At 42.8% G+C, this 12,912-nt stretch overlaps 1 pseudogene; it reads left to right on the forward strand.

Moving 5' to 3' along the window:
* Positions 1-10,454: 10,454 nt before the first annotated feature.
* On the forward strand, positions 10,455-11,383 carry LOC100751691 (annotated as a pseudogene).
* The last annotated feature ends 1,529 nt before the right edge of the window (positions 11,384-12,912 follow it).

Raw genomic sequence — 12,912 nt, forward strand, 5'->3', positions numbered from 1 at the left:
TCACCCGCTGGCTCCACTTCTCTGACCTCCCCCTCTTTCCTGCTAGTCAGGCCCTGACACACGCCCCCTCCCGCCTTTTCTCAACTCTTGTCCCCCTCTCTTATGGCACCTGCGCTTCAATGCACACCCCCACCCCTGCCACCTCCTCCACACACCCCTCTTTGCTTGACTGCCTCTCTGCCTCCCCCCACACCAGTCTCTTCTGGCTTTTCCTCCCCTCCCGGCTCAGACTGTGCGCCTCTCTCTGCTTCTTAAGAAACTCTGGGCTTCCCCTTTCACTGGTCCTGTGGCTGCCTACGTCACCCAGTCTTTAGGAGAAATGAAAGCCTGTGGGTCACAGGGTCCCTTCTCACCCAGCTTTCTAAAAGTTTCCCTTCTCCCGGACTGTTGCTGGCCACCCTCCCTAGTCCAAGTCTGCCAGGGCCGGGAAGGGAGACTTGCTTTCAGTTTCACTCCACCCCCCTCCCCCATCCCACTTGCATAGCATCCTCTTGCACCAGACTTTGATTGTCACTGTAGTTAGGACTGTGAGCCCGAAGAGCTGTGAAGGTCATATGGAGCACTTGGTGGCTGCGGTGTCCTTTCACAGACCCAGAGACTGCCCAGCAGGGGTGGGGAAGGGAGGTAGGAGCCCCGGGGTCCCCACTGCCTGTGCCAAGGGAAGTGCTCACATGCACTCTGCATTGCAAAAGCAGCCCAGGGGAAGGAAGTGGCCCCATATGGGAGGCACAAGATTGATGGGGCACTGACCTCAGACTCAAATCACCGTCACCCTCTTACTCAGACTCCTCTGGTGTCATGTAGGAGAATAAAGAAAAGCCAGCCGCACACTGACCTACAAACTTTAGAGGGATCTCATCTCAACCCACTGTGTGGTGGGCTGGCCTCTCTCTTCTTCTCCCAGGCTAAGCCACTCGGCTGGCTTGGTGCCTTACTTTGCTGTCAACTGTCCACATAAGCTCTTGCTCCAGCCCTTTGTGTGGCTACTTCCTCTTTATTTAGGTGTCTGTAGAAAACTCTCTCTCAGGGGTCTTCCCAGATAGTGTGAGGTTAGCAGCTGCCTAACTGGATTTTCACCATCATACTCAGCAGGTCACACAGTTCCAGCTCGGGCACGGCTTTGGTTTAGTTACTGTTTTGTTCTCTGCCCCACTCACTTGTGAGGCAGGCATCTTTGAGAACCTTTTGCCATTCATTCTGAGTACTTCTCAGTGCTTAGCAATGCAGCTGTATATTAAGTATTGGTTGAATAAATGAATTCGAATAAGAGCAGCTTAAGCAGCATTTGCAAGAACAAAATCAAGAAGCTAAAAGCTAAACTAAACAGCCTTGCCAAAATCAGAACCACTATAAAATGCATGGGCCTTAAATTTTCATGTATGTGTGTAATTTTGCTTTATTATTTTGTTTGCTTGTAATTTGTGTATGTATCTATATATATTATTTTTATTTTTATTTTATGTATACTGGTGTTTTGTCTGCATGTATGTTTGTGTGAGGGTGTCAGATCCTTTGGGACTAGAAATACAGACAGTTGTGTACTGTCCTGTGGATGCTGGGAATTGAACCTAGGTTCAAAACCCATTAGCTTGTTTTTTGAGGCAAGGTCTCATGTGGGCTAGGTTGGCCCATAACTCACTATGTAGCCAAGGATAAAATGACCTTGAACTTCTGTTCTTGCTTCTACCTCCAGAGTGCTGGGATTGTAGGCATGTGCCACCATAGCCAGTATGGTGACTAAACCCTGGGCTTTGGGCATGCTAGGTTAGCACTCTACAAATTGAGCTACAGCCCCATCCTGTTTCTCTTTTCTTTTCTTTCTTTCTTTTTTTTTTTTTTTTCGAGACAGGGTTTCTCTGTGTAGCTTTAGAGCCTATCCTGGCACTCACTCTATAGACCAGGCTGGCCTCGAAATCCCAGAGATCTGCCTGCCTCTGCTTCCCGAGTGCTGGGATTAAAGGTGGGCGCCACCAACGCCCAGTCATTTGTTTGTTTTTAAAGATGTATTTATTTTTACCTTATGTGTATGGATGTTTTACCTGCATGTACAATGCATGTATGTATGTTTATGTGCATATATATACATATATATACATATATATATATATATATATATATATATATATATATATATATATATCATGAGTACCTTATTCTCTCACAGGTCTGAAGAGGGTGTCAGATCCACTAGAGCTGGAGTTACAGAGAGTTGTGAGCTACCATGTAGGTTTTAGGAACCCAACTTGGGTTCTCTGGGAAAGTGGCCAGTGCTGTTAAACTCTAAGCCATTTCTCCAGCCTTTCAGTCCAGTTTTTAACATTTTTTTTTAATCAGGGAAGAAGTGCAGTTGTGATAGAGAAGGAGAGTCCATGGAAACACAAGGCTCAGGGTTTGGTGGTCAGAAAGGGGTGGAGTTGCACCCTGATTTTGCTTTTCACTGTAGGGAGGGATAATACACTTTGGTTAAGACAGGTAGAGACAAGGCTGGGAGTGATGGTACATACCATCAACCCCAGCACTTAGGAGGCAGGTAGATTTCTATGTGTTCAAGGCCAACCTGACCTACATAGCAAGTTCCAAACCCGCTGGAACTACATAGTGAGACATAGTCTCAAATTAAATTAAATAGGCAGAGACGGGGACAGAAAAGGCTGTTCCCAACAAGCTACTTCTGTTGTGGAATATTCCTTTACACTGTGTGAAGATGTGCCACTGTGTTTTAAGAAAAGCTAAATGGCCAATAGCTAGGAAGGGGGTATATCAGGGACTTCTGGACACTGGGAAGAAAAAAAGGTGGGTTGGCCAGCTAGATGCAAAGAGAGAACAAGACATGCAGGAGGGGAGGGAAAAGCCACGAGTCACGTGACAACACATAGATGAATAGAAATGCATTAATTTAAGTTATAAGAGCTAGTGGGACAAGCCTAAGCTATAGGCTGAGCTTTCATAATTAATAATAAGTCTTTGTGCTGTTTTTTTTTTGTGAGCTAGTAGTCCCCCCCAATCCATCAACACACCTCTGTTGTATAAGATTACTTGAAGATGTGATATATTTGTTTATGCTGTGGTATGTTTGTTTAATGATGCAAAGATGTATTGCATTTTTTTTTTTTTTTTTTTGAGACAGGATTTCTCTGTGTAGCCGGGTCTGTCCTGGAACTCACACTTTAGACCAGGCTGACCTCAAACTTACAAAGATCCACCTGCCTCTGCCTCCCCAGTGCTGGGATTAAAGGTGTGTGCCACCACTGCCTGGCTGTGTTGCATTCTTTTATGTTGCATTTGGTTAACTCTGTGAAGCTGTGTTACTTTGTCTGTTTAAAATACCTGATTGGTCTAATAAAGAGCTGAACAGCCAATAGCAAGGCAGGAAAAAGGATAGGCGGGCCTGCCAGTCGGAGAAAATAAATAGAAAGAGTCAAAGAGAAGAGGGCGTATGAAAAGGAGGAGGAAGCATTCAAGGGGCCAGCCTCTCAGTCAGACATGGAATAAGAAGGAAAGAAAAGATGAACAGAGATGGAAAAAAGGTAAAAGTTCAGAGGCAAAAGGTAGATGGGATAATTTAAGTTAAGAAAAGCTGGCTAGATGTAAGCCAAACTAAGGTTGGGCAAGTAAGAGAATGCAGTCATTTACTTTGTTGGCACAGAGCAAGCTTCAGAAACTCCCTTCCCACCACTAGGCGAGCCAGATGCCTCTAACCCAGTGGAACAAAGTAGACAGCTCTGAGCCTACCAGCCAGAACTCAAGCAGAGCTTTTTCATGGGACAGCAATGAATCACCGGTTACATCAGCCTTCCATCACAGTGACAAAACACCTGAGGTCTGGAAATTTTTAAGGAGAAAAAGTTTAGTCAGAGGGTTTAGTCTATAACCCCTTGGCCCAGCTTCTTGGGGCCTGTAGTGAGTTGGGACGGCATGGCTGGGAGCTTGCTGAGGAGTGTGGCAGCTGGGAATCAAAGAGTGAAACAGGAAGGGCCTACTGTCTCAATTTCCCCTTCATGGGCATCCAAGTTTCTAATTCCACTAGGCCTCACTTCCTGAAGGTACTGTCACCGTTGAGAAGCTCCGCACAAGTACCAAGTGTTGGACACATGGGCTTTTGGGGAGAATCTTCAAGCTATATACTGGCCATAGTGATCATGATTTTTTTTAATAATTTTTTTTTTTTTTTTTTTTTAGATAAGGTTTCTCTGTGTAACAGTCCTGGCTGTCCTGGAACTCACTATCATGCTAGTGCTTGTGGGATTTGTAGTTACAGCTGGTTGTGAATCACTTGACTTGGTGCTGGGAACTGAATCCAGGTCCTCTGGAAGAGTAACGCCTGCTCCTAACCACTGAGCCATTTCTCCAGCTCCCGAGTTACTTTTTATTATATCCTGTTGTTAAGCTTATAGGAAACTGGTGCTGAGCCTAGCCTCAGTTTGAGATATCCCCAGGGATCCCATCCACAAGTCTCACTGATAGCTCTCAGCAGATGTCTTCTCCCCGCCCCCACCTTGCAGCATTTACCATGTTCAGGAAGCAGGTGCTTCCAGCCTTGACCTCTGTGCAGTCGGGGACTTCTCTACAATGGCAGACCCTCTGCAGCAGCAGGCCCTTCTGCAATAGCAGTTCCGGCTGTCATTGGACCTTTCCACTCATGATCAGCACTGAGGTCCTGGTGAAACTGTCCAGGTTCCTGCTGGGCTTTCGGACTAGTTAAGAACTGTTGTCCGGCCCTGGTGATAGCCTCCTGAGCCCACCCAGAGCTTCATCTCTCGCTCTGCTCGTCTATATTTCCCGGCTCATTCTGCCCTCTGCTCAGCTTCCAGCTCCATCTCATCTGCATCTGGACCCATACATTCCTCAAGCCTAGAACTTTCCATGACTCATTACTATTGGTCCCTCAGCACTTGACCCAGTACTCACCTTTTCTGATGAGTTTTCCCTAATTTCTCTAGGGAGGTTGGGTTACCCCTCGGAGCTCTCATTATGATTCATGTAATACTATCTGTTCACCGGTCTATCTCTCCAGGGGATTAGAGACTTTGGGGAACAGGGGTTATTATTATTATTTTTTCTTTCTTTCTGTGCTTCAGCACCTGGCGACATGCCCAACACATGGTAGTCACATCCTCTCCAAGAAAACAAACACTGGAGTTGACCAATTTGAAGACAGGCACAGTAATAACCCTGAAGGTCAATCCCTAAAGTTTCTTATCTGAAAACTACAAGAGAACCACAGTCGCCTTAGAATTCATTGTCAGCATCGAAATGAGATAAACTAGAACTGTGGCTGGCATGTAATAGCCAGTACCGTGTAATGGCCAATAAATGTCTGTCTTAGTTAAGGTTTCTATTGCTGTGAAGAGACACCATGACCACAGCAACTTTCATAAAGGAAAACATTGATTTGTGATGGCAGCTTACCATTCAGAAGTTTAGTCCATTATCGTGATGGTGAGACGTGGAGGCGTGTAGGCAGATGTGGTGCTAGAGAAGAAGCTGAGAGTTCTTACATCTAGATTCACAGGCAACAGGAAGTGGTCTGTCTCACTGCACATGGCTTGAGCATATATAAGACCTCAAAGCCCACCTCCACAGTGCACACTTCCTTCAACAATGCCACATCTAATCCAACAAGGCCACACCTCCTAATAGTGTCACTTCCTTTGGGACCATTTTCCTTCAAACCACTATAATGTCTATACTTTGATCAGTGTGATGATTACCTGTGTCAATTTGACTCAGTCTAGACTCACCTGGGAAGACATCTCCATGAAGGAGTGACCACAACGGGTTGGCAATCTCAACTATATATATATATATATATATATATATATATATATATATATATATAGCATTATATATAATGTGGTATATTATACACAGTACTGTGTATAACATATATATTACACATTATATTATATACTATAATATATGATTATATAATATAATAAATAATATCATATAATATGATGCACAACACTCTGACCAAAAGTAGCTTAGCAGGGGAAAAGATTTGTTTCAGCTTACAAGTCACAGTTCATTAATGAAAGAGGTCAGGGCAAACAGGAAGAACACTGTTTGCTGGCTCTCTCAGACACCCATGCTTAAGTACCTACCTTTTTTTCTTTCTTTATAAATAAAAATCACTTTACTGTAATAAAATCATAAATAAAAAAAACACCACACAGCTAGATTAAAGTAGTCTATTAAACAAATGCTTGCCTAGTCTCAAACTCTATACATCTCAATGAACTTCTGTTCAGCTAGAATGGCTGTTTGGAAGATGTGGAAACTTAGGGTTTCACACTTTCTCTATCAATTACATTTTTATGCACTGATCAACTACATAAAATACTATTGATCTCCACCTACAGAATAATGAAATTAGAGTCAAATCTTTCATCTTATATAAGACTCAGTTGGAAATGGATCAAAGATATTAATTTAAATCCCCAAATGCTCACACTTCTAGATGAAAACATAGGGAATATTCTTAGTGACACTGGGGTAGGCAAGAACTTTCTGAGCAGAACATCAATAGCACAGGAACTTGCCTGAAGTGCCAACAGATGGGATGACACGAAGTTAAAAGTCTCTCTGAACAGCAAAGGAAACCATCAGCAGAGCAAACAGTCAGCCCAAGAAATGGGAGAAACTCTTTACCAACTACACTTCAGTCAAAGGACTGATATCTGGAATTTACGAAGAACTGCAGAAATTAAATGCCAAGAAGATATTAATAATCACCATCATCAATCATCGAATGAATGAATGAGATGAACAGTTTTCAAAAGAAGAAACATAAGTAGCCAATAACTGTTTCTGGAAGTGTCCAACATCCCTGATCATCAGATAAATGCAAATTTAAACTACTTTGAAATCCTACCTCCACCCAGTCAGAATGGCTGTAATCAAAAAATCTAACAGCAAATGCTGGAGAGGATGTGTGTGTGGTGGGGGGCGGGGCAGGGGAGAAACCTTATCGACTGCTGGTGAGAGTGCAAATTAATGCGGCCATTGTGGAAATCAGTTTGGACATTCCTCAAAAAAAAAAAAATTCAGAATAGAACGACCACAGGACCCAGCTATTGCACTCCTGAGCATTCACACCGAGATCTCCGTAACCTGCCACGGAGATATTCACAAACCCATATTTATTGCAGCTCTATTTCTAATAGGCAGGAATGGAACCAACCTAGATATCTACCAACAGATCAATGAATAATGAAAATGCTATATATATAAAATGGAAAGTTATTCAATTAAAGGAAATGAAGTCATGAAACTTTCAAGAAAATGAGTGGACTTAGAAAGTATACTATTAAATGAGGTCACCTTAACTCAGAAAAAAAAAACCCATATGTTCTCTCTCATATTTGGATCTTAGCATTATATATATATATATATATATATATATATATATACATTGTGTGTGTGTATGTGTGTATCTGTGAGTATGAATATTTCATAACAGTTAGAAAGGAGATCAAGAAAGGTTAACATTAGATCATGAGGAAAGACAGGATATAGGCAAAAGGACAAAGAAGTCATGGAAGAGGATATAAACATATCTTTCTCATATAGCCCAGGTGACCACCTTCCCAGGGAATGGTGCTATCCACAGTGGGCTGGACCCTCCCACATCAATTCACAATCAAGACAACTCCCTACAGACATAGGGAGACAATCTGATCCAGGCAATTTGTTAGCTGAGAATCCCTTCTCAGGAGACCCTAGGCTGTGTCAAACAAACATGTAAAGCTGACTAGGACAGTCCCCTTCAATGCACACTCCCTATGACCAGAAGTTTCTTTTATTGTTAATGATGACAAAATACACGACAAAAGCAACTTAATGGGGGTGTTGGTTGGTTAGTGGTTTGAGGGTACAGTCTGCCATGATAGGGAAGACAGGGTGACAGGAAAGTGGCAGCTGGTTACTTTGTGTCTATTATCAAGAAGCATAGAGAGATGGATGCTGGTGCTCACCTCCTGTTCTCCTTTTTATTCAGTTCCAAACACTAGCCTGTGGAAGAGTGGAGTCCACATTCAGATGGGCCTTTTCTGCTCAGTTAAATCTCTCTGGAAACACCCTCCTGGCCACACCCAGAGGTGTGTCTCCTAGGTGATTCTAAATTCAGCTAAACTGACAGAGATTAATCATCACAGTCTTCCACAAGGCTCTACCTATTTAATTTCCACTACCTTCCAACAGTGCCCTGAGCCAGTTAGATACTGGGGGACATTAAGAACCAAACAGCAAACAGCACAGACATATGTTGTGACCATTTATAAAGTGTCTTCAGGCACAGTGTTCCCTGAGGCAAAAGTCATCCTTGTGGACAACTGATAGAGTAAATAAATATCTGCTGAATGGTGCCTAAAGATTTCTGTTGTTTGAAGTCATCAAGTCTGTGGTCATTTGTTATGGAAACCTAGGGAATGGCTGCAGAAGGGCTGGGCATCACTGAGTGTGCCTTCACCATTAAAAGTTGTGATCTAAGGTTCAAATGCACAGAGGGGACGTTATGGGGATGCAGATTGTCAGTGCAAACAAAACACAGCTGTCCCCTCAAAGGGAACAAGAGTAGTTTATTATGTCTCTTTTTCTCTCTGCGTGTGTTACGCATGCTGTAGGCATGTGTGTGCCAGTGTTCGTGCATGTGGAGGCTCAAGGTTGATGTAGGGAATCATTTTCCATGGTTCTTATTCTTTGAGACAGGGTCTCTCTGCCAAACCCAGAGCTCGCCAATATGGCTAATCTTAATAGCCAGCTTGCTCTGAGATTTTATGATTCTGTCTGCCAAGGCTGAAATTACAAGCAGGTTGCCACAACCACCCAACATTTAAAGTGTGTTCTGGGCATTCAAACTCAGATGCTCATATTTGCATAAGTTTATTTTTAAGCAAATTTAGTGACCATGGCTGGGGAACATAGACTTAAGGCACCTCAAATAATAAGTTCCAGCCTGGAAACAGTTCCATGAAATTTTTGCAGTCACAGAGCAAAAGAAAGTCATAAATCAAGGCATTTCCTAAGTACACTGGTGGTGACACCCCCCCCCCCAGTTTCCCAGAGCTCACTGTATTATGGCTCCGAGGCTTTGATTATCACAGAGTCACAAATGGGGCATCAGCTCCACCCCAGGCTGTTCATGCTCTGTGAGGAGTGCTGGATCCAGCAGCTGCACAAGTCAAAAGATCAGTGATGAGTAATAGAGGGGTCAGGGAGCCTTGGGATCCTATGGAGGAGAGCACTGACCCTAGGATGTGCTGAAAATGGGACCTGCATGCCTCTGGCTATTCTGTGAAGGAACTAGGTTTTATGAGATGCCAGATTTCACCTTTCTCAATTCTAAGGATCCCTGAGCCTTCTGCAGGAGCTCATGTAGTCAAATTTATTTTTGTAGTCATGTTAAAGCATAGGTTGCTTTTCTTTTTTCCACTGGCATAGTTTGTCTGGATCATAAGCAACAGTGGTTTAAGCTGCCAGGGCTCTGGCAGACTCAAAAAATCCCTGTAGTCATTGGATTACACCCTCCTATACAGAGTGAGGAAATAGGAGTGACAGCTGGTTTTATTTAATGTCCTCAGTGAAATTGTTAGCACTGTTCATATCATGAACTCACATCCCAGGGCCTGGAGAGATGCCTCAGTGGGTAAAATGCTAGCAATGCAAACATGAGAACCTGATTTTAAACCTTCAGAAACCACATAAAAAGTGGGGAGGTGGAACAGGATTCCCAGGCTAGTCAGGTGAGCAAAATTGGTGAACTCTGGGTTTAGTGAGAGACCCTGTCTAGAAAAATAAGGTGGCAAGTGACTGAGGAAGACAACTGAGGTTGATACTCATTTTTAAAACTCCCCCCTCCACACATACGGGGGGGGAGAGGGAGAGGGAGGAAGGGGGGAGAGGGACAGACATGTTCACACACACACACACACACACATATACATCACACACACAGAATAACCACAGGCCATGGTCATACATACATTTTTTTAGGACTATGTGTAACAAAATGGGAACAAGATTGTCCTAGTTGGAGTTACAACTGCTGTGATGAAGCACTATGAACAAAAGCTACTTGGGGCGGGAAGGATTTATTTGGCTTACATATTCAGAATCAGAGTCCGTTGAGGGAAGCCAAGGAAAGAACTCAGATCAGGCAGGAATCTGAATGCAGGAGCCGATGCAGAGGCCATGGAAGGGTGCTGCTTACTGGCTTGCTCAACCTCCTTACAATACCCAGTACACTAGCCCAGGGATGACACCACCCGTAATTGACTGGGTTTTCCCAATTCACTAATTAAGAAAATGCCCTACAGGCCTGCCTACAGCCTGGTCTTATAGAGGCAATTTACCAGTTGAGGTTTCCTTCCCTCAGATGACTGTAGCTTCATCAAGCTGACATAAAAGCAGCCAGCATGGAAAAGCTGAGTGTTCGTCATGGAGCTTGGAGCGCCTCATTAAGAAAAGTGACCATGGAGAACAACGAAAACTCAGTGGATTCCAAATCCATTAAAAATTTTGAAGTAAAGACCATACATGGAAGCAAATCAATGAACTCTGGAATATATCTGGACAGTAGTTGCGAAATGGATTATCTTGAAATGGGTGTGCGCATGATAATTAAAAAGAAGAACTTTCATAAAAGCACTGTAATGACACCTTGCTCTGGTACTGAAGTTGATGCAGCCAGCTTCAGGGACACATTCGTGGGCCTGAAATATGAAGTCAGGAATAAGAATGATCTTACTCATGAAGAAATTGCGGAATTGATGAATAAAGTTTCTAAAGATGATCACAGCAGAAGGAGCAGTTTCGTTTGTGTGATTCTAAGTCATGGTGATGAAGGCATAATTTTTGGAACAAATGGGCCTGTTGACCTGAAAAAACTAACTAGTTACTTCAGAGGGGACTATTGCCAAAGTCTAACCGAAAAGCCCAAACTCTTCGTCATTCAGGCCTGCCATGGTACGGAGGTGGACTGTGGCATTGAGACAGACAGTGGAACTGATGATGACATGGCATGCCAGAAAACACCAGTGGAAGTCAACTTCCTGTGTTGACTTCCTGTGTTCTCCTGAGGAGAAAATGACTTCCACAAATTATCTTCTGAGTTGCACATGGGCTGTGGCACACAGACAACCATACTCACAAAAGAAGTTACAACTCCTGGAGAAATTCAAAGGATGGTCCTGGCTCATCCAGTCACCGTGAGCCATGCTGGAACTATGCACACAAGCTTGAGGTTATGCAATTCTTACTCCAGTTAACCAGAAGGTAGCGACAGAATTTGAGTCCTTCTCCCTTGACTCCACCTTTCAGGCAAAGAAACAGATTCCATGTATTGTGTCCATGCTCACAAAAAGAACTGTACTTTTATCACTAAGGAAATGATTGAGGGCTTTGTTTCTGTTTGTTCTTTGGTTTGAATGGGAATGACGAAACAGTGTCAGGGAGACTTTATTTCCCTCTCATTTAAATCAAATCTGATGTTTCAGATGGTATTGAGAACCATTCCACCGCCCTAGAAATGCAACCACAATGCAGCTACCTCAAGTTCAACACCAGGTAGTTGAAATAAAATTTAATTAGGAACAAATAAATTTCAATGATGGTACTACCATTATAGAGGAAATTATAAAGTTACTCTCTTTATAATTATCAAGATTTGGTGATACTACAAATTTTGAAGTAATTAAGAAGAAGTTAAACTTTGAGGTGTAATTTTATACTCCCTACACACATCAAGAATGTCATTCTAGCTTTTGGTAAGTTATAGAATTGATAGTGTCAAACGATACGTCTTAGAACTTGAATCCATGGGCAGAGTCAAAGGCTTGAAACTTTATTTGGAAATGAAGTATGGAAATAAAGTGTTGGACCACCAGTAACATTCATTGTAGTTACTGGTTTTGTGATGTTGGCCCTAAGCATATATTTGTTACTAAAAAAAAAAAAAATCATGTTTATTATTGAAAAAAACCTAAGTATTTATGTGAGAGGAAAACATGAGTGAAATTTTGAAAACTCTTTGAAAGCTACCATACATCAGTAGTGGACATGATGGCGAGGTGCTAAATCTACCAGAATTTGTTTCTTACTTGTTCTTATACAAACAGCTTGGTTTTACAGACCAGCAACATATATAAAGGATTGTTATGTAACAGCCTCAAATTGTTGATTATTAGAATGAAATAAAGAAGTTCTGCGGGAACATACTAAAATACCAGCTGTAAAATAGAATGTAAGGAGGGGAGAAATGAATCTACTGTAACTGGAAAAAGATGGTTTGAGCCAGAGCAGAGCTGTGGCAGAGCCATGGGCACAGCTTCAGAAAGGACTCCCAGCTGGACCCACCTCATGAGTCCTCGTTTGTGTGGATGAAGTCCCCAAGGTCCAAGTCACCATGTGAGAAAGTGAGTTAGATCAGAAACTTCTGAGAAAGGGCTTTCCCAAAGTGGTGGGAGTCTCCAGAAAATCCCCGAACTCCATGTCCAGAGTCTGTAAGCATGCTGACTTTCTGTTGAAGTCTGCAATAAAAGGAAGCCAATGGTGATATTTGCATTGCCACCAGAGAGTAAAGGACTGTGGCACACAGGACTTGGGGAATATCCAGTCACAGGCCCTGCAGCCCACATGGGAAGCTGCAGGATGGAGTCCAGCCCCATCAGAAGCTGTGCTCCAGGATTCCTCACTTGTGGAGGTGCTGAGCCAATGCTGATGTGTCCAGCACTTCACAGAAGCTTCCTTTTTGCTCAAAGGAAGGAAGGAACTCACATATATAACTCATAGGTTCTTGTTTAGACTGCATCTATTCACTAAATAAATGTAGTATGTGATGGTATTTTAAAGTGTGTTCCCATGTGTCAATTTTATAAAAGTTTGTTGCATTTTTATTTCAAAACATAAATTCAG

Source organism: Cricetulus griseus, chromosome 3, assembly GCF_003668045.3.
Source record: "Cricetulus griseus strain 17A/GY chromosome 3, alternate assembly CriGri-PICRH-1.0, whole genome shotgun sequence".
In the NCBI taxonomy this organism is placed as follows: Eukaryota; Metazoa; Chordata; class Mammalia; order Rodentia; family Cricetidae; genus Cricetulus; species Cricetulus griseus.